Source organism: Rhipicephalus microplus, chromosome 4 (genome assembly GCF_043290135.1).
Source record: "Rhipicephalus microplus isolate Deutch F79 chromosome 4, USDA_Rmic, whole genome shotgun sequence".
In the NCBI taxonomy this organism is placed as follows: Eukaryota; Metazoa; Arthropoda; class Arachnida; order Ixodida; family Ixodidae; genus Rhipicephalus; species Rhipicephalus microplus.
Window position 1 is genome coordinate 92,457,490 of NC_134703.1, and position 19,103 is coordinate 92,476,592.

A 19,103-nucleotide genomic window follows, 5' to 3' on the forward strand; every position below is an offset into this window, starting at 1 on the left:
GCTGTGGGTCTAACTTGTTTGATATCCCAGCGTTTGCTCTGGTCTTTTTCGAGAAGCCATGGCACAAGATGTTTATTAGCGGCGAGAATGACGTTATGCAAAGAAACAGTCAATAATCACATGATCAAAGTGCTCTCTCGAGGTCACTCCTTCTTTTCATTATTTGTTTATTTATTTATTTTCATTTATTTGTTTGCTTAGTTGAGACACGGCGTTTGACATACACATGCCATCGTATGAATCTTATGACGATCCCCACGTACGCTTTCAAGAATTTCGCAGTGAGCTGCATGCACACGTGGACTGTCAGTTGCTTGAAAATTGGTCATGTATGCGACCCCGACGACAAACAAAAAACAGCACGATCCTTTTATCAAAGAAGTTGGTATAACTGTCGTTACACAACTAGTTAAGCACTTGAAATTGTAAAGTAGGAAGGCATAAGAGAGCGTGCACTATGTCTACTGGCATTTCGCTGCTTTCGCACCATTTACCGTGTCGGAACTCACTTGGTGGCTTCTTGGTACATGTTTATCCTGATGACTATAGCGTCCATGATCAACCACGAAACCTTCGTGGTCACTGTAGTAGTCGGTGGTGGGAGCGTAATGGAATGAATTGGTGCTACGGCCAGAAGAGTGTCACTAATTGTACGCAGCACTTAAATTACGAAGCAAGAAATATTTCTTCCTTGTGAATTTACACCACGGTGGGACTTCAGGGCAACCTAATGCGGGTCGTTTCCACCCCGTCACCGGGCACTGTAATCCGATTGAAGAAAAAAAATTCGCGAGACTGAGCCTGATTGAGTCAGCCTGAGAAAAAATTCAGCGAGTCTCAGCGCGAGTGAGTCAAAAGTGCAAGATACATTTCTAGAGTTTGTCTGACTGAGTTTCACCTTATTTTCGCCAACTTTTGCCGGCGCGAGCCCAGCTGGGTGCCTCCGCAAAACAGTAGCCAAGCCTCACGCTGAGCTGGAGCCACCTAATAGCACCTGTGATTTTATGCGCATGCGCACAGGTAGCAGAAGGGGTATACATCAAGCGGGACGATTGTCACTGCGGTATACTCATAAAGAAGGAGAAATTGCTGTTTAGCGGTACAGAAAAGCGAAGAACCTTGACTCATCGCATCCCGAAGTATTTTTGTGAAATTTAGTGGTTAATCATAGGAAGAACAAAAATAAGAAGTCTAAACGTGCTGCGAAAACACAGAAGCAAAGGAAGGAACCTCTACCAAAGTGGCGTCGACAGGAGGCAGCTCACACTTGGTGTATCGAGGCGTAGCCGAGCTAAGTCCATCGCCTTTTTTTTTTGTCCTTTCAGCTGCAAGTTACAATGAACAACAAAATCGTTGGCACGCACTAAAGAATTATGCCCGGAGTTCCGCACACGTACTGAGTGTGCTGCTTGAAAATACTGTGTAAGGTATAGCGAAAACATCGAGTGCCATCGGAGCTGGAAAGGGCGCAGCAAGCGTAGCTTTGAAAAAGCCTGCAATTGATTGAGACTCCATGCACGTCGCCGAACTCGGTTTGTGAAGATGAGCTTGAAGCACTCCTCATAAAATGGTGAGTACACAAAATGCTGGTATAGAAAATGAACCACGATCGAGCCCTGGTCAATTTGACACTGTGTCGGTCACAGCAAATGTTATGATGTCGCGGTCGATGCAAGGCGCTGTGATTCGAACGATCTACAAGTTTAGCAACGGCAGTGCTGTTAAATATGCTACTATAGAAACTGAAAACAAAGAGAAAAAGATACACACGTGATCGTTGTTGAAGCTTTGCAAGACGCTTCTCTTCAAGCGTCAAAATTTCTGTTGCGTGCTGTTTATGGTGACGCGAGACATGGTGCTCATAATACTCAGCTTCTCTAGTTACGCATGAATACAACGTTTCTTAAATAGACCGTGTGTTTTATGTATGGTTGTGCTTTATTGTATCTGAAGGTCAACTTCAACTGAAAGGACGCCGAAATCTTGTAGCGACACACTTAGAAAGACAGACATGCTAGAAGAATTGTTCCAAGTAAAACTGTATAAGAATGCAACTGCCTCCAACTCTTCCACACAGACGTCGCCACTTTATGGAGTGACCAAACTGGTTCATTATTCAGCCTTTCCTAATTGGGCTGCTTACAAAGATAATTATCGCGTCACTTTGTCTTGGATACATAACTACAGAGGTTGTTTTCGTGTACAGCGGGAACGAAAGGAAAACACCAAGAATTCACCATATAATCTCTACTGTTTTGCACTCAGCTTCAAGTGATTGCAGCCTTGGTGGTGATGAGAAGTGACACCATCCAGTGAGCTTTTAGCTCAATATATTCAATTGATTAACAACTACAACGCCGAAGTTGTCTGGCCTGGTCGTAGAGACTGCCTGTCTTTCTTTGCACCCGCGGTATTGTCCTTCTCCCTTTCTCTTTTTAATTATTACCTATTACCTTATCCTCGGTGCAGGGTAGCAAAGCTAACGCTCGTCTGGTGGTTAACCCTGTACTTTTCTTTCCATCCATCCCCCCCTCCTGTAACGTGTAGAGCTGAATGCCACAACTGGAAAAATGACCACAAATATAAGTTTTTGTGCACACCCGGTATATATATTCACACTGCCGGAAGGGAACGTGAAATATCTGAACACAGGAATGATTTGTCGCGACCAACGAATGCTTGTGAAGCAAGAAAAAAAAAACGTGGCTCAAGAGCCAAGGGTATCGTGCTGAGGAAATAAAAGATCTGCGACTCAAAAAAAAAATGTAAACGTGTGTAGTGTGTTGGTGAGTTTCGTGCTCCTTCGTGGCTCTGAAATATGTTGAAGGTAAAAACAAAACGCCAGTACAAAGGAATAAAAGAGGTGGGTGTACGAAACAAAAAAACAAAAGCATTCACGAAAAAACAAACAAATGAATGCTCGTGGCTTCGCCCATAAGAGTCTACCACTGATATTGAATGATGGCACTGAACCAAATTCCGATTTTTCTTCACCTGATCACCCTTAGTCTCATTTTACATGTTTTAAATGAACTCTTCTTAGAGTGTGGTGTTTTCGTTGAGGCATTTACGAGAAGAAAGTTTTCGAATCTGCAGCTCTCATAGGATTTTTCGCATGATTTATGGTTCTTCCGGTTATCCCTTTCTTTTAGGCATTGGAGGTTTTCGCATAAGAAAATACTTCTGAAAACGAACTGCTGTGTGTATTATGCATTAGGAGACGAGAAAACGTCGAGTACAACTAACTTAATAATTTATTTGACTATAAAATGTAACTGTCATGGTTATACAATTAATTCCTATACAATATGAACTCACACACATTAGGAGCTCCACAATGATCGCTTGTTTGTCTCAGCTCCCTTTTTTTTCCGGTTCGCAGTGGCATTGTCTGTAAATGCACAGAAGTAGCACGACAGCTTTGCAACATCACATGATAACGCGAAAGTCACGTAGCGGAAGCCGAACAACAATAAGACATAAGCCAACTTTACGCAAGGAGGTCATTGGTGAATTGTTTGGCTCAGTACATAATAACAATCCTATGCAACGTCGAAAACACGTGGCGAATTCTATTGAATCTGAGTAGAGAATATACCTGTTTTGCATTTCTCATGTGAGAGGATGAGGTCACATCCTATCAGCCATCTGCCTTTTAATCGCGATAGCGTTAAAGAGTTATATCCGCAGTCTGTGTCAGTGTCGCTGGTTGGGAGCGAAAATTCATCTTGTGCGTGACCAAACAAAATTGAGAAAAATGCAGATAAAATAAATATTATAAAATTCCTAGTCCGAGTGCGGACCTAGCTCGAGCCGTATGGGCGGCCAGCAGCCGTTGCACTGCACAGCCACGCGTCTGCTGGGGAATTCAGCGAAAATAACTTCTGCTTGGAAATGCAGTGAAAGTACCTTTCATCCGCAACACAAACACGCATTCTGCACACATTATTCACAATACAGTACGTAACATCGCAGTATTAATTTGTGGAATAAGCGCACATTGCCATAGGGCGTCCGTACATGCGGTTGTCATAACGACTTTCTGGTTTAGTGCCAGCCACCTACTGCGACATGAAAAAAAAAGCGCATACGTTACAGCGCCCATTTCTTTAATCAAAACCACGCTGTAGGTCCATTTCAAGTTCGAAAAGAACTCACGCACATGATTGTCTGTTGGTAAAAGCATGCTACTCATTACACAAAATGCAGCGATATGCGAAAGCTTCACTGACGCAAGCAATGTTCAACTTTGTAAATAACAATGTAGCAATCCACGATTCAAACTTTTCGAGTAACATCATACAATAAATAATGTAGAATAGGTTTTAGAATACGCGCTATACGGACAAGATATCGCTAAGCGTTAGGCTCTTCAAAGCGAGCTTGAGGGTCCCCATATCTTTTTCCTGCTCTTGAAATTGAGGACAGTGTTTCCCCGTCCCGCAGAGAAAAGCCTTTTTCGCATATCACTTCTTCTGATTTATTGAAAAGGCTTATGATATGTCAGCTCTAACGTCCAAAACCACAATTTCGTTATGAAAGATGCCGTAGGAGAGGACTCCGAATATTTCAACCTCCTGGGATTCGTCAACGTGCCCCCAAATCTGGGCACACAGGCCTACAGCATTTTCGCCTCTATCGAAAATGCAGCCGCCGCAACCTATATTCAATCGCGTGACCTGCGGGTCAGAAGCCGAGTGCCCTAGCTACTAGACCACCATGGCGGGGTTTCGTAGAACAGGAAAGACAGAAAGCAAAAAGGGGAAAGGCAGGGAGGTTAGACAGACAAGGATGACGTTTGCTACTCTGCCCGGGGCTAAGGGGAGGCGGTTAACTAAAAAGAGAACAGATAACTGGAGCAGTGCACGTACAAACAAAACCAGTGACTGAGGCTAGACTTACACAACTCAAGCGTTCTATCTACTATTCACATGAATATGGTCTGCTAAAATCTCAATGCACGTCTCACTGTTTTAAATGTATGTTGCTGTATGTTGAGGAAAAAGGCACACGTCCGTTAGTACAAATAGACGGGAATGTGTTGATACCAAGAGTGAAATACCGTTGATCTTGTTAACAGACTTCTTGTAAGATTGTATAATAGTACCCTAGGTTACACCCTTCAACCAGATGTGAAGGGCAAATGCCTCATGCTAAGTTTCACAAGATCGCAATTTTTTCCTGCATGTGCTACTTCTCCCCGTGCAAGGAATGTTCACATGTAGCTCAAAAGAACATTTCCTTATTTTTCTTGCACGTGGGATGCACGCAACATTAACCTTGCCTAACCATCACTCTGATTTATTACGAGGTTAATATTGTACTTGATCACCTATACACTGACAATCAACTATCGGCAAGCTAGAAAAAAAAGAAAAGAAAACAAACAGGCGTGTAAAAAAACCATACTCTCTAATAAGCGAACGCTCACTGTTTGTAACTCTCCTCAAGTTAACTCCTCAAGTTAACTCCTTAAGTTAACTAACAAGAAAGTGAACTTGCTACTTGTATAACAACGTATAGAACTGCACAGCGCTAAATGCACCCCTAAAAACTTCAAGAAGGCCATATGGGCAGCGCTATCCATGTGTGCGTCTTCGGATGTTTCATCCTGTGTTTTGCTCTGTACCATTGCATACGTTATGAATCAAGACCAACTAGCCCGAGTTTATGTTTTGTCGTTACTGATATGTAGGGCTGGGGGAGTAAAGTACGGAGTAATAAGCATAAAAATGGGGGGACTCTTAAGCATCTTTTTTAAGAGTTGAACGTGATAGCGAAATCCGGCCCCTAATGCATCCTTCAACCACTAAGTGCATACTTATTCACATGTTTTGTTACATACACACGCACGTACACAAACACGCACAAAGTAGATTGGGCCAGCGCGCGCTATCATCGCCAAAGGGGCTTGTTTTCATGCGACACGTGTCGAACAATATGCGTTAAAGGGGCCCTGAAACACTTTTTTAAGTAACGATGGAATGAATTCACTACAAAAGCTCGTTGCTTTACGAATTCAACGCCACAAAAGTTTTAACAATCCATCCAGTGCGAGTGGAGTTACAAAGGTTTGTCGCATGCTGCAATTGCATTATCTCTTCTCTCGTTCTGACGAAAGCACTCGAAGCTAGGCAGGGAGGGATGGCTGGACAAAGAAACTACCACGCCTCGTGACCTTGTGCACTTTTTTTTCTTTGTATGCGCGGCTTTTAATTGTGATCGCGTATGCACACGTGGACAAGTAGCGGCCTCCCTCGGCTATCTCGGTAACTAGATTTTTCGGTCACAGACGCACAGATGATTTTTCGCTCACAACCAATGGGGCTGACGCCGGCGGCGGTTTTTCTGCGACACAGGCTCTTTAACGCTATCGCGTTTATACAGCACCCCAAAACAACAAAATTGGCAAGTCTGTGTGCAGTAAAACATTAGGGCACAATAAAGTACTTCAGATGGTCTAAATTATCTGGAGCATTTTTCTGCAGCGTCACTCATTGCCTGAGTCAGTTCGGGATGTGAAACCTTGCAACCGACCAACTGACGAACCAATTAAAACAGCAAGTTAAAGTTCTAGTACAAATGAGATGTAGAAGTCAAGACTTGAATGCTTAAGATGGAGACAGCAAAATAAGAAAAGAAAATACAGACTGACGACTTCGTCAACCACTGACCTGTATTGGTGGCGATCATTTGAGAGATATGACAAATAACGCAGATAAATGATACAGTGAAAAATCAAAGTGAGACATGAATGACAAATAGATATTTGATATAAGAATAGCGTGAATGCTTATAGACTACTGAATGCTTCTTGTGCGATATGAATATCCAATCATGTTAGTGTGTTGCAATCAACACCCATAGAAGGTCACTTTACTATGCGATACGTAACACCTCAGAATAGGTGCTTACACAGGTTAGCTGATTGATTGATATGTGGGGTTTAACGTCCCAAAACCACCATATGATTATGAGAGACGCCGTAGTGGAGGGTTCCGGAAATTTCGACCACCTGGGGTTCTTTAACGTGCACCCAAATCGGAGCACACGGGCCTACATACACAGGTTAGCAGGCTTGCATGAAATAAAATGACAATTGTTCAGTCACTGCGTTCAGCACCACCCGCGGCATGATATGAAACACTCAGCATGTCGTTGAACTCCAGTTACACAGGCACAGTGGAAACGCATGATCCTGCTTCAATACACGTGTTGCTGTCACTGCCAACATTGGCCAAATCCAACTCGTGCATCTATTGATTATGGCCACAGGGCTCTTAGCATTGCAATACCAGACGAAAGTGATTTTTCCAACGTCTACGCACAAGTTGTATGCTGCTCAGACGCGTGAAGCATACACGCAAAAGGATTTACGAAGACGGTAACGTGAATTAAACGGTCCAAACACGCGCTCCTCGGTAGCTGAACTACGATCGATCAGCCCTTGGTCATTCACCGCGGGTGCTTCCTAGATGATTTATGCTCACTCGTTTATGAATATTTATGGCCGACATAGGCGAAACGACCGTGAGTCATCGAGCTTCATTCGCGATGGGGAGAATTATTGAGAAGCATTAATTAGCGTGCCCAGTTTTTTATATACCGTAGGATTCATTCACTTTTTTCTGCGTGAGCCTGTTCTGATCAGTTGAATGCAAGGTGTTTGCCCTGCCCCTAATTGTGCGACACCTATCAATATCGAAAAACGGTAAGTCGAGTATTATGTCTGATGCATCCAAATATTGCTCAATGATCCCAGGTCATACTCTCAAGGTTATTGCACAATGCAAATGACGAATGCGTTTCGGAACCCCGTGGTGTGTTTTCTGGGCCCAGTAAGCTTGCTGCAATTACGAGTTGCGCGTTTTAATGTAGTGAGTCGTTTCTTCACAGCGCGCACTGCTTAAAACAGAACACGAGCATCTCATAAAGAATTCCACTGCACACAGAGTAGGCGTGCACAGAATGTATTAAAAGGGGACAAAGGCGGTAGCTATAAAAAAGAAAGTTACAACGATTTATTTTTCTCTTTTGAAAGTGCTCGACTAAAGGCACGTCCTGAAGCATCTTATGATATGCACTAAAGAAAACTGTGCTTCTGGGGTTGCTGAGCCATCACTCGAATAATGGGCAGTATAAAACTGTTCTATAGCCTTCGCGATTGAGAAATCAAACACACACGTATCTTTCTTTATGGCTGTCTTATAGGCTTTCCACCGTTTAATTGTAGATCGCTGTGAAACTTGTGAACAAATTTTCGCTGTTGAGCCTAATAGAGCCAACACGATTAAAAGCACCGCCGAAGTGTAGGCGATGTTCGTCTTATAAGAAAAATGCTTCAGGCTGCACGGAGCTGTTAGAATTCAGTCATATGTTCTCTAGAAAATAACCACCATTTTTATGCTGTCAGAGCTTCCGTAGATGCTCTAGCACCAGCTCTCCCCCTGGGCAGCATTATGAAACTCTATGGTGTCTACCTCAGGAAGGATCGACACAGGTTCCCCTGTATTCGGAATGAATAGAAATCTTTTATTACACTACTGCACTAATGCTACGAAGAATTTGGCCTTCTCTCTACTGCATACAACAAAATATTAGCACTTATTTTGGGGGAGCGGAATACTTGTACATTGTTTCGCTGAGGCAGCTAAGAACATTATCTCTGTTAAAATATTTTGATTTGAAAGACCTGGTCATCGCAACCAGTTGGCGCGCACTTTGAAATTATCACAAAACTGATATTTTTGCAGGTTTCTGTCTGTTACCCCAGTGCTTGATTGTAAAACGTAGTTGTATCACGTAATTAGGCATGATATACGTGATAATAATGTTTTATTTTTTTTATAGATGCATGAACCACAACTTCGTTGTTTTTAGCCAATTCAGTGAATGATTCGGTCCTATTACTGGCAACTATTTGGCCAAAATATGGTAATATAATTTTAGACAGCTATGGACTGTACACAAACGCACGCACGCACGCACACGCACTATTGAGCTGAAAGCAAATATTTTCGCTTACTATGTAAGATAAGCCATTGAGAAGGTGTTAAGCGCAAGGACTTAAGCACCCAGAAACATTTCTACGACACGGCTGCATTGAATAAGGTCATTAAAACGACTAGTGCATAGGCTGGAATAGCGGGCGGGAGCGATACAACAGTTTTCGGACGTAGACGTGGAATTTAGTGCCAGATAAGTGTACCAAGGCGACTGACATAGGTTAGAATGCGGTATAGTGTAGCGATTTACTCGAGGAAAGTTGCGCTGGTTTAAAGTGACCTTGCCAAAGTGTTGGTTTGATTTAAAAATTTTAAAAGAGGAAAGAAGTCCGGACAAAAAGTGTTTCTAAAGAAAAACAGTAGTATGACCAGTGCGGGCGCACGCTGAAAAAAAATTGGAGCTTGAAAAAAAGCACCTCAAACATGATTCAACCCTGAATCTTGACTCGCCAGACGACACTGTGAATTGCATTTTGTTTTAGCGTGTGCAATGAATATTCATGACGGAGCCAACGCATCCCGTGACAAGCGGGAGGTGGCCTTTCTGAGTTTTTTTTAAAACTTCATGGCCCAAACGGCCAGGGTTCGAATGGCTATGCTCGTGGCTCTTACCGATGGCGTCGAGGAATATGGATTCCGTTCATTGTGCAGATTTTTAAGGGCTACATATCTCTATTCTTTCAAATGTTTTCAATTTATCAGGTCTACTTTTGACGTGTTTATACACTGCAGACCTCGCACGTGATGACTGTAGATTAGTGGCATTGATAGTGTAGTGCAGTGCCGCGATAAAGGGTCCAGGCGTAACACCAAATGTGGGATATATCATATATGACACTGGTCTGCGCATTGCTCTGTCGCTTTTACGGCCCCTTTGTATTCTGTCCAAGCACTGTTTAAAAATAAAGGAGGTTGACCAATTCCCTACCCTACCCCAGAAGAAGAAGCCGGATGGGAGAAATTCCAGCAAATAGGGTAAGGCTTGATCCGCGGGCGAATTATTATGTTTTTCTTCTTCTCCTCTGCCTCCTGCATAAGTTGATGATATTGCTGCTTGAAAAAATGGTCGGGAAACGGTAGTGACCATGTAAAACATTTTAGCAAACGAAGACAAAATTGTATATAGCATGAATGCTCGACTAGAACTATAAAGGCGTTTGCGCACTTTCGCGCCACGGTTGAAGCATTTTCAAAAACAACCACCCTAAATTACTAATTTTTCAGGGGCTTGAGATAAAATTAGTCAACCTCTTTACAAATCGTAGAAGGAACTGCATGGAATAAAAATTGTCGAGGTCAGAAAAGAAATCATTCGGCGATGCTGGGAGATAACTATATGTAATAGCTGGTCGAAGTAATCAGCGCAAACATCAGTCGATAGTACAAGAAGGACACAAAACGAGCTTCGAAGTTCAGCTTAGAAACTGGAGAAATTGAGACTTTCCGAGTTTTCAATACTATACCCACGATTATAGATGAATTAAAATGATAGGAGTATGTGTTAGGAAATCCGAAACATTTTTGGGTGACTAGTTCACTCATTCTGAGTATGCTCAAGCTAAAATATATTGATTAGCAATGAATTACGTTGCTTTGCGCTCTTAAATTTCTTTATACTTTTCACGGCTGGAACAGATCAATAGAAAACGCTAAGCAAGGATCATCACCATGACACTACACAAATGCAAAAGCATATTTTTCCTCCTCTGGTTTGGGAAAGGAGAGATAAAGTATGACAGGAAAACGCAAGCGGATCAATCCAACGATATCTCTGATAATTAGCACATACAGAAGACGATGAAGTAATGAACAGAAAAAAATAAATGATGAAAAAATTGGGAGCACCACAAGTGGAAGAACAGACACCAGGATAGCAATTGGCCCCGCCACGGTGGCCTAGTGGCTAAGGTACTCGGCTGCTGACCCGCATGTCGCTGGATCAAACCCCGGCTGTGGTGGCTTCATTTCCGGTGGAGACGGAAATGCTGTAGGTCCGTGTGCTTAGATTTGGGTGCACGTTAAATAACCACAGGTGGTCAAAATTTCTGGAGTCTTCCACTACGGCGTCTCACATAATCATATGATGCTTTTGGGACGTTAAACCCCACATATCAATCAATCAAGGATTGCAATTTGCTTCGGAGGCTAATATTCGTAGAAATCAGCAAGTATAGCGCCCATTTAGAATAAATACGTATACCCCGCACACGAATAGCACTTGTTTCTAAATCATTCAGCTCTGAGGGTTTTCTAATTATTGTATTTTTACTACCACCACATCCTCAAGACTCGCAAGTATTTACTATAGGCAACACTATGCGGCGCTTGCAGCCGTAGTTGGGTCAAGTCATTCTTAAGAATTCTGTGCTGAAGTAGTGTTTGTCAAGTGCGTCTGATAAAAACAAAGCTTAGTACGCCACCTCGATTGTACTCATTTCCCACATCTCACAGCGGTTACAAAAACCCACTATTTGACTGGCTCTTGGTGCCAACTAATACAGGCTGAAAAAGAAGGAGTTGGAACAAAACAGGTTACAACCGAATAAAGAAAAAAGGGAGACGCGGGACAACCACTGCTAAATGGGGTCATCGGAGCAGTAGAGAAATGGTGACAGCTATGTGCTCGCTATAAGGGTCACGAAAACATGACATCTGAACTTTCCGGGTGACCGGTCTCAACTCTTATAGTCCTTTCTAATACTGCATGGCTTTTTTTTGCTTTCTAGTTTACTTTCCCTTCAGCAATATTTTCCAAACCTTTCCAAAAGGGAATTGATTATAGCGCACTTTTCGCAATCGGCGTTGTGTTAAACCATTTTCCACGCCGTATATTCATGCCAAGTCGCGTGAATATTGCCAGGCCGTGTGCAGAAGTCACAGCAGCAGCAAAATATGGGGCCGCCTGCGTTCAATGACAGCTCGTCCTTCTCGAATTACAGCTGCCCGTGACGAGGCAAATAGGGGTGCCATGCGCTCATTTGCATGATATTCAACTACGCATTGGAAAGGCTGCATGATGTCGCTTAGAGTGAAAACTGGAGAGCCTGGAGCATATGGTCGTAATAAAAGAATAATACTAAAACAGCAAGAGCAGAGTGAATGAACAAAAGTGCTATTCGCGTGCGGGGTTGGTGTGTTTATTCCGAAAGCGTGAACGTGCTTTACCAATATTTCAGAGGAGATGGAAAAATCGGAATGTGTAGACTGCTTTTCACTGCTTTTTGCCCGCATTGATACCCTCATTTCATACCAAAACACGGGGTAGCCAACTAGACTGTAAATTCGCCTATCATATCCGAGTGTACTTTCTTGTTTCGTTTTGCTTTTATTCATTAGGATGGAAGATTTAGAGGCCTCACCACACAGGAAGTTTGACCGTCCGCGGCAACGATCCAGCGGCGTCCGTGGGGAATGATGCAAAACATATTCATCGCTTGACGTCAAGAATCGCAAAAATTTGACACGTAACCGTGACGTCACAAAATCTTGTCCGACGTAGTGTGACAATGTGCCACAATTGAACCACCCTTTTTGGGTGGTTCAACAAAACCGGAGACTCCCCAACCCCAAGAAAACAAAATGAAAATGGGGCTTAGGAGGGGAACATGATGACACGGCTACTTCTGCTCCTTCATACATTCACTGAGCAAAAAGACGCTAGGTTGTCCCTCAGAATCAACTACGGTATATGCGCAAGGGTTCCTCTCAGTTTTTATTTTTTGTTGTCTATCTTTTTCTGCCTTACCTCCCTGTTATTTTGCCTTTTCTTCCTCCTTATCTGTTTCTATCCCCTATTATATATCTCGATTTCTTCACAAGTTGCGATACTGGTGCTGACACTCTTTTCTCAAAGGAATTGATGTTACAGCTAAGTATTTTTTGGCGTGTAATAAGATCTGCGACGTTCACTAACAATGTATTACAGCTGCAAGTCTTTATAAAGAAAGTTGAAGGTAATGGATGATGCAACCTGCTTACACTGTTATGTACAGAATACGCCGTTCACTGATGCACTGGATTGAGATTATCACGCTTAGCATGTGGTGGGTAACCCCTTCTGTTTCACCTTGACACACACCCATACTTGTGCAGCTCAAAGGTTTTGAACTAAAGTTTGTTTTGTCGCCAGTTAATTTAGTATATAGGCAGGATTCATTAGCTAACTCTAGCATTTTATTACGATCCCTGCATCTTAAGGTTGGTATAGCGGCAATATAGCAATTGTTGATTTTACATGCAACATAAAGCAGAGCAGATTTTTTAATAAAAATTTTGTGACACGCAGACTGCTTCACTTCAAAATATGTGCTCCTCGTACATAGTGTAACAAACCAGTTCGTGCTTCAATGTATAGCTATAACGTTCTTGGCCTAGGGGAAAGAAAATAGGGAACAGTTTCCCGTCCACCGTTGTGTCAGCCAAGTATTAATAAATATACGTATTCCCGTAACATTATAGGTAGAAGTGCTGGGTGCACCTGCCCATATTTTTTCGCCAAAAAACAACGCGGTTGCCACCTTCTCACTGTTCGAGAAATGCAGTTAGAAATAGAAAAAATCACATTTGCTTCTCTTTTTTTCACTGAAGTTTGTGTTTGGGATAACTGCTTGAAGAGATGTAAATGAGAAAACTGCAGATACAATTTGTCTACTCTGATTTAATTAACAGGCATTACGTCGAATGCGTGTCGCCTTGGTTCTGTTCACATCATTTCTGGTCAATGATAGCAGGCCAAAGTTTTCAATGATTTACTTTAAGCGCCCATTCTTGGTCCGAACTTATATGTAAAAGTTGATCAGCACAGCTCACTGCCTTTCCGGTAATTACTTCACGTTTTCATTATTTAGAGTGCGTGCAACTGCTGCAAGAAGCAAGAACAGCTACATTGGCTGTAGTCTGTTATGGCATGAGCCAGTACAGAGTTGTCAAGCACTTGGAATGGCATTGTCGTCAGCAATTAGCAATGCATCGTATTCTTAGTAGTTTCATTTTATCAGTTTATAATTGACTGGGCTAATTCATAGTTTCATCATACAGTCAAATTGATTATGTTGTAGAAATAATATAAGGAATGAACTATTGGAACAGACCATTCCTTTTAACCGGCACCAGTGAATTGTAGGATGGGGTAGTGGCCTTTTCAAGCCCTCGTTGTTACCTCACCTCTCATTGACGCAACCCGTCATAAATACGCTGGCGCACAGCGGCATTCACAGACGTCAGGAAACGCAAGTCTTTTTACATATTCTCAAGGAGTTTTCACCTTCCCTTCTTGAAATATTGTCCGAAAATTATTCCATATAACTGCAGTTGCCTCTTCGTTGATTGTGCCTAAAGAGGTTTCGAAAAGAGCAATTCACCTCCTGACGCTGTTTGAGCAATCAAAGCCACTTGAGCATTAATAATGAATGCAGCTTGTTTTCGAGGCGCGTGCTCAAAAAGCAACCATACGGAGTGAGGTTGAAACATATATGAATTACAATGATTACACGCCTGCAAAACGAAGTTATCGGCCAAGTGTTGTGCACCAAAACCAATGCATATTTCTTTTTATTTTCTCGATAAAAATATACTCTAAATTAAGTAATTGCGGCAACGGTTGTGCTCTATTATCCCTTTTAGGAAACCTCGTAAGTTTGAGCCAGAGGTTGATTGGCACGCACATTTGGCTTAAACAAGAACGCACGTCTATAAATGTCATATTCATTACAACAAAACAGTCAACTGCAAGGTTTGTGCTGAATTTAACTTACGTGGGCTTATACTGAGTCCGTCGTACAATTCTTTTTTATGACTGATGGAACAGGCAATCCAAATCATGACGCAGGCATCACTTTTTGAACTTGTATATTGTATATTTGCATGGAAATAAAATAAAGCTTCAAGCAAAAGTTATTTAGCGAAAAATACTAGCTTTCGCTTACGACATAACAAAGACTAAAAACGTTTACAAGGGCACAACTCAGTCATATATATGGGTTCCTGGGTAATCTTGTCCCGGCTCCCCCGATTGCATCCTTCAGAGCACCACCTGAATGCTCGCAAGGTAGTACGAGGGCAACGACGTGATGTTCAGTTGTGACATTGCCTCAGCTTGACCAAAACGGGCATCGGGTGTCACATCATGGAGTAGTGGACTGCTTTCTTCAATGCCAGAGAACGCACGCCATCATAATACTTTGGCTGGAGCGTATGCCAAGTCAAGTGGTCATTGACGCTCGTCATAACATGAAATTAGCAATGACTGTGAAATAAGCCAACCACATATTTTTTTTTTCTGAAGCGAAAGATTTATTGTAATAGAACTTTGACTTGGGCAAGTTGGTACGTTCTCGAATAGGCTTCAGCGCGAATTCGACAAGACAAAAGAGACACACACAACACAGACTAGCGCTCGTCTGTGTTCTGTGTGTTTTCTTTGTGTTGTCAAATTCGAGCTAAAGCCTATCCGAAGATGCAGAAAACACATGCGACAGCCTAAAATTAAAAAAAATAATATTTTTTCGCGAGTTCTTTTGGGAGGCTGGAGGCCTCTTGTATCTTCTACGCAGTAACACATTATTCGGAAATCGTGAAACCACGCAAAAGTGGTATTTCCTGATTGCAATTGACCTAAAAGCATCCAGTTTCACTATGTTTTTTTTTTCTTCTTGCTTACAAACTGAAACATCCAAGCACTCACCCAACCGACAATAATTATGAGTCGGGCAAGTGAAAGATAAGGAATCCTTATATAAAACTGGTGTTGTTACAGCACGAACACATTGTTCTTCGATTACCTATCGAATTTCATTATGGTGTTTACGTCGGCTAGCCAATAAAATACTTAGAAGTAGCCACCTTGCCGACATCAGTTGTGACGTTGTGCAGGCCACTCGGTTTCGCATCAGCAGACGAACACCACGCGCGAACAAAGCTGAGGGCTGAGGCCTAATGAAAATTTATGATATCAACGTGGGAAAGGCAGGAACAGCATACGTTTCATTAAGCTAACTGCCGTATGCGTCAAAGCTGCTGGTGGTCGTGATTTGTAGGCACAACAAGAAAACAATGGGTCTGGAACAATAAAACGTAGTGATGTGTTTTGACACCGGTAAAAAATGTTCAATGCGTATGCTTACCGAGAAAAATACACTGATTACCTATGATGTGAACAAATATAATGCAGAACGCCAAATGTCAAAGCCCAAACATTAGGCCACCACTTACTCTAGATCAGCTTTATTCAGTGTTTATTTTTTTCCTTCTTATTGAATAGATTCGAATTCCTCTTTCAAACTTCATTATTGAAATGATGTGTAAATATTCTCAAGCTGATTCCGGCATAGACTTGAGAAGTCAACTTTAACATTGTGTATGCCGGCTATCAAATTCTATATATTGAAGTTCTTCGAGTTCAAATCATTACAGACAAGCTGTTACCGTTTTATTGATAAGCATAAAACTTCATATCATTGGGTCTGCCAATATGTATTCAGAAAATTTCTACCCGGTCATTATTACTTAGCGATTTAGAACTTCTTAAATTGTTTTATCGCGAAGCTCAGCTGGTGAAAAGGGCTCATGACGAGCTTGTCACTGAATGAAAGATGTGCTAACACGAGAATTGTAATAAGAGCTAGCTTGTTGTCATTTTCATGACCATGCCAGTAAAGCTGAATGAAAAAAAAAAGATGATTACAGAAACAAAACGTTCTTGGCAGACTAGAACTTCACTTGCAAACGCAATTTAAAGCAGCGGTCGAATTTTTTCTCACTACAGTACTGATTGTAAGCCGCTGGAAATGACTGATGAGAGTATGTCACTGGTACCGTTAATTAGAAAGGCAGTCGCCGGGCTAACTCTAAGAGCCGAAGTACCGGCCCATCAAACTGCACCACGAAAGCACGGATAATTTAGATGTGGTAATGTTTGGCGCGCCAGTGGACGCCGGCTGTGGTCCAAAGAACGAGTAAGAGTCGAGATTTGATAAATAAAACAAAAAATATAACCTGAAGTATGGCAGATCAGATAATACACAATTATGCACACTCGGCTATAGTCCAATAAAACACGTCACCAATAAACAAATGGACTACACAATACAATACGATCGGCTACACTGAGAACAACGGACAAAAACAACAATACGCGCTACAATGCAATCGCATGCATTAAACAACCAAGACAATTAAAGACTAAGGAGTTCGTAAACTTATTCAGAACAAAGTTTTAGAAACAAAATTTGAATGATACTGTTTCAGGAATCATCCACTCCCAGTCAAGCGCTGTTGTCAACCCGCTACCCCCAAGTTTCTGTTCCAGGCAACCTCGCGTCTTCAAATGTCCGCACTTCAAGCACAAACTTTGCCGGTAACACGTCGGCCTCTCACGCGCTGCAACTGCAGAACGTGTCTACGATCACTGGTGGTAGACACGCTTTTCTTCTGCTTGTAGCACAAGCCATCACCCGTCAGGTGTAAATTATCTGCTTCGCCTGCTTTGTCACTGACGGTAAAAGCCTTCGCCCTACACAGCGGAAGAAAGCCTATGCAGACTGGCGCAAACCCTTTCTTCTCCTGATCACCCTTCTCCGCTGCTCGCCTAAATACCTTCGCGCCATGTTCTAGACGTTTCTAATCGTTTCGTCGGCGCCTCACAGCCAAGGCCGTGGAAAGGGTGAGATGTTTCGACAACAGTCCGCGACACGTGATGTAACTCCACATCACACGCCTCTTTCCTTCGAGAATTTTCTAGCGATCTCTCGCCGACGATTGCGAGGAGGTTGGTCGGTGAAAATGCGCTTCCGAGGGGGAGACACAGCACGCCCGAGAAGTCCGTTGCTGTTTTCTTTTTGCTGGCTTGGTCGCGACAATGGGGTGCCTGGTATCGTCGCCGTCGCCAGATATCGGAGGCCCCCGCTTTCTTGAGTGCTCATTTCTCACAGAGTAAATGACGTCCTCAAAAATAATTGAACCATAACATAAAATGAAAAGTGATGGAAGAAGTAGGCATCCTCAAATCGGCAAGTAATGAACCTTAAAGACGTCCGCTCAGTTGGTTCGTTTTTTTCGCCTTACTTGAAACATCTCGCAAAAGAACGACATTGCTAGCGTTTTTTTTTTGTTTTCTTCTGTAAAGATACTGGAGCGTATTCTTTCAATATAAGTGCATTTAGCAGTCGCATTTCGCCCTGTTCGTTCTCTATTTCCAAGTTTGTCTTCTTTTTATTCACACTGCTATAAGGTCATAATAAAAAAAATTACCTTGTGTAGCGAGCCCCGCCACGGTGGTCTAGTGGCTAAGGTACTCGGCTGCTGATCCGCAGGTCGCGGGTTCGAATCCCGGCTGTGGCGGCTGCATTTTCGATGGAGGCGGAAATGTTGTAGGCCCGTGTGCTCAGATTTGGGTGCACGTTAAAGAACCCCAGGTGGTTGAAATTCTCGGAGCCCTCCACTACAGCGTCTCTCATCATATGGTGGTTTTGGGACGATAAACCCCACAAATAATAATACCGTGTGTAGCGCCACATACAAAAATTGTAAGAAAGTTGTTGACAGAATGGAGATGCCCTCGCAGCTAACCTATTATTTATGTTGATAGCACATATAAGGACACGGAATCACGTGTTGCCAAAAACACTACCACATAGTAAAAGATGATAAAACCAGATGAAGTCGCCTACATCCCCGATGGTCGAGATAATATATTTCATAAGAGAACAAATAGACAGCCTACGGATGCATCTGCTCACCCAACTTGTTGATTTGTCAAATTACATACCTGGCCGTTGACCACAATTTGTAGACTGCTGAAGGGACTAAGCTGAACAGCCTAATTAGGACAACGCAAAAGATGACGCTGGGCCTTCCAGAGAGCACAAGCAAGGAACTTTGACATGCACAATACGTTTTAACAGCTAATAACGCTTTAACGCTTTAACAACAAATCTCACAACTATAGAGACTAAGCGTGGTACGAACGGGCAGGAGCATCCTGGAAAATGTTGGGATAAGCTACCACAAACATCACGGTGACGAAAAATCTCTCCCCAATCCTGTCAGAGAAAAAGCTCCGTGTTGTTCACATTCTCGTGAACATGCACTGCGAACTGAATC